This window comes from Cynocephalus volans, chromosome 16 (genome assembly GCF_027409185.1).
Source record: "Cynocephalus volans isolate mCynVol1 chromosome 16, mCynVol1.pri, whole genome shotgun sequence".
Lineage (NCBI taxonomy): Eukaryota > Metazoa > Chordata > Mammalia > Dermoptera > Cynocephalidae > Cynocephalus > Cynocephalus volans.
Window position 1 is genome coordinate 1217188 of NC_084475.1, and position 4657 is coordinate 1221844.

Below are 4657 nucleotides of genomic sequence, written 5' to 3' on the forward strand. Positions count from 1 at the left end.
CGGCGGGGAGAGCGTGCCCTGTAGCAGGTTTCTTTAGGGCAGGTGGGGAATGTTCCTTTGGGAGCAAAGAGGCCCAGGCCGCGCAGCTAGGCTCTGCTTGCACACCACTGTCAATATTAGACAGATCATCTAGGCAAAGAATCAGTAGAGAAACACAAGATCTAAACAATACTCTAGACCAATTGGAATTGGCAGATATCTACAGAACATTCCATCCAACAACCTCGGAATATTCATTCTTCTCATCAGCACATGGATCATTCTCCAGGATAGATCACATATTAGGTCACAAATCAAGTCTCAGTAAATTCAAAAAAATTGGAATTATCCCATGTATTTTCTCAGACCACAATGGATTAAAACTAGAAATTAATAACAAATGAAACTCTGGAAACTATACAAACACATGGAAATTAAACAGCATTCTACTTAATGACATATGGGTCCAAGAAGAAATCAAGAGGAAATCAAAAAATTTCTTGAAACTAATGAAAATAATGATACATAATACCAAAACCTGTGGGATACTGCAAAAGCAGTATTAAGGGGGAAATTTATTGCATTAAATGCTCACCTCAGAAGAATGGAAAGATGGCAAGTGAACAACCTAACACTTCACCTTAAAGAACTAGAAAAACAAGAACAATCCAAACCTAAAGTTAGCAGACGGAAAGAAATCATTAAGATCAGAGCAGAACTTAATGAAATTGAAACCAAAAAAACAATTCAAAAGATCAATGAATCAAAAAGTTGGTTTTTTGAAAAGATAAATAAAATTGACAAACCATTAGCATGGCTAACAAAAAAAAGAAGAGAGAAGACTCAAATAACAAAAATTAGAAATGAAAAAGGCGATATTACAACTGATTCATCTGAAATATAAGGAATCATTCGAGACTACTATAAACAACTATATGCCAACAAATTTGAAAATCTGGAGGAAATGGATAAATCTCTGGACACACACAAGCTCCCAAAACTGAACCATGAAGATGTAGAAAATTTGGACAGACCAGTAACAATAAAGGAGATTGAAGCTGTTATCAGAAGGCTCCCAACAAAGAAAAGCCCAGGACCAGATGGATTCACAGGAGAATTTTACCAAACATTCAAAGAGGAATTGACACCGATTCTTTACAAACTATTCCAAAAGATTGAAACAGACGCAAATCTCCCAAACTCATTCTATGAAGCAAACATCATCCTGATACCAAAACCAGGTAAAGATATAACCAAAAAAGAAAACTACAGGCCGATATCCTTGATGAATATAGATGCAAAAATCCTCACTAAAATACTAGCAAACAGAATACAGCAAGACATACGTAAAATTATTCATCACGATCAAGTGGGATTCTTCCCAGGGATGCAAGGTTGGTTCAACATACGCAAATCAATAAATGTGATACACCATATCAATAAACTCAAACACAAGGACCATATGATCATCTCTATAGATGCTGAAAAAGCATTTGATAAAGTTCAGCACTCATTCATGACAAAGACCCTCTATAAGTTAGGTATAGAGGGAAAGTATCTCAACATAATTAAAGCCATATATGACAAACCCACTGCCAATATCATCCTGAATGGGGAAAAGCTGAAAGCTTTTCCTTTAAGAACAGGAACTAGACAAGGATGCCCACTCTCACCACTCCTATTCAACATAGTGTTGGAAGTACTAGCCAGAGCAATCAGAGAAGAGAAGGAAATAAAGGGCATCCAGATTGGAAAAGATGAAGTCAAACTGTCCCTGTTTGCAGATGACATGATCCTATATATCGAACAGCCTAAAACCTCTACAAAAAAACTCTTGGAATTGATAAATGATTTCAGCACAGTAGCAGGATACAAAATCAACACACAAAAATCAGTTGCATTTCTTTTCTCCAATAGTGAACATGCAGAACGAGAAATCGAGAAAGCCTGCCCATTTACAATAGCCACCAAAAAAATAAAATACTTAGGAATTGAGTTAACCAAGGAGGTGAAAAATCTCTATCATGAGAACTACAAACCACTGCTGAGAGAAATTAGAGAGGATACAAGAAGATGGAAAGATATCCCATGCTCTTGGATTGGAAGAATCAACATAGTGAAAATGTCCATACTATCTAAAGTGATATACAAATTCAACGCAATCCCCATCAAAATTCCAAAGACATTTTTCTCAGAAATGGAAAGAACTATCCAGACATTTATATGGAACAATAAAAGACCACGCATAGCCAAAGCAATGCTGAGCAAAAAAAATAAAGCTGGATACATAACACTACCTGACTTTAAGCTATACTACAAAGCTATAATAACCAAAACAGTATGGTACCGGCATAAAAACAGACACACTGATCAATGGAATAGAATTGAGAATCCAGAAATCAACCCACACACTTACTGCCATCAGATCTTTGACAAAGGCACCAAGCCTATTCACTGGGGAAGGGACTGCCTCTTCAGCAAATCGTGCTGGGATAACTGGATATCCATATGCAGGAGAATGAAACTAGATCCATACTTCTCACCATATACTAAAATCAACTCAAAATGGATTAAGGATTTAAATATACACCCTGAAACAATAAAACTTCTTAAAGAAAACATAGGAGAAACACTTCAGGAAATAGGACTGGACACAGACTTCATGAATATGACCCCAAAAGCACGGGCAACCAAAGGAAAAATAAACAAATGGGATTATATCAAACTAAAAAGCTTCTGCACAGCAAAAGAAACAATTAACAGAGTTAAAAGACAACCAACAGAGTGGGAGAAAATATTTGCAAAATATACATCTGACAAAGGATTAATATCCAGAATATATAAGGAACTCAAACAACTTTACAAGAAAAAAACAGGCAACCCAATTAAAAAATGGGCAAAAGAGCTAAGTAGGCATTCTCTAAGGAAGATATACAAATGGCCAACAGACATATGAAAAAATGCTCAACATCACTCAGCATCTGGGAAATGCAAATCAAAAGTATACTGAGATGCCATCTAACCCCAGTTAGGATGGCTAAAATCCAAAAGACTCTGAACAATAAATGCTGGTGAGGTTGTGGAGAAAAAGGAACTCTCATACATTGTTGGTGGACTGCAAAATGGTGCAGCCTCTATGGAAAATGGTATGGAGTTTCCTCAAACAATTGCAGATAGATCTACCATATGACCCAGCTATCCAACTGTTGGGAATATACCCAGAGGAATGGAAATCATCAAGTCGAAGGTATACCCATTCCCCAATGTTCATCGCAGCACTCTTTACAATAGCCACGAGTTGGAACCAGCCCAAATGTCCATCATCAGATGAGTGGATACGGAAAATGTGGTACATCTACACAATGGAATACTACTCAGCTATAAAAACGAATGAAATACTGCCATTTGCAACAACATGGATGGACCTTGAGAGAATTATATTAAGTGAAACAAGTCAGGCACAGAAAGAGAAATACCACATGTTCTCACTTATTGGTGGGAGCTAAAAATTAATATATAAATTCACACACACACACACAAAACCGGGGGGCGGGGGAGAAGATATAACAACCACAATTACTTGAAGTTGACATGACAAGCAAACAGAGGGGACATCGGTGGGGGGAGGGGAGAGGGAGGTTTTGGTGATGGGCAACAATAATCAGCCACAATGTATATCGACAAAATAAAATTTTTTAAAAAATAAAAATTAAAATAAATAAAAAAATTAAAATAAAAAAAAGCAATATCCAATAGGTGCTGCCTACAATAAACTCATTTTAAATACAGACACAAAAAAAAAAAAAAAAAAAAATACAGACACAAATTACAAATGCACAATTAGCTTCAGATTTCAATATTTCTCTTTCAATAATTCATAGAACAGAGAAAAAGCAGCGGATAAAAGACTTGAACAGCACTATCAACCACCATCAACCAGAAACTGATATTTATATAGTACAATCTATCCAACAGCAAAAGACACATTTTTCATGTACACACAGAACATCTACTGAGATGGACCATAACAAAAAGGGCATAAACAAGAGGCTCAATAAATTTAAAAATGATTCAAAAGCATGTGCTCTGATCACAATGGAATTTATTAGAAATCTTTAAAATTTAGCCATCTTTCCCCCATTCTCTTCCATCAGTGAAAAATATCCTTATGGGGCCGAGCCCGTGGCGCACTCGGTAGCGTGCTGCGCTGGCAGCGCGGCGACGCTCCCACCGCGGGTTCGGATCCTATATAGGAATGGCCGGTGCACTCACTGGCTGAGTGCCGGTCACGAAAAAGACAAAAAAAAAAAAAAAAAAAAAAAAAAGAAAAATATCCTTATGGATGTTCTAGCAAAGAGGACATGTTCCTAAAAGTACTAAGTATCTTCTTTCCCTCCATCTCAACCCTGTTTACTTCCTGCACTTCCATTACCAATTAATAGCACTGTGAATTTCTTTTCCTTTTTTTTTTTTTTTTGGCTGGCCAGTATGGGGATCAGCATTGTGAATTTCTTCAGAAAGTAATCCTTAGTTTCCCTATTAAAAAAATAAACAACAATAAATCAATTTAGGATTTACTGGAGACCTGTGAGCCAGGAACTACACTAAGTGTTTGTTTACTTTAATCCTCACAAAACCTTATAGACAAGAGACAGGTTCTGAACCATTAAGCAACTTG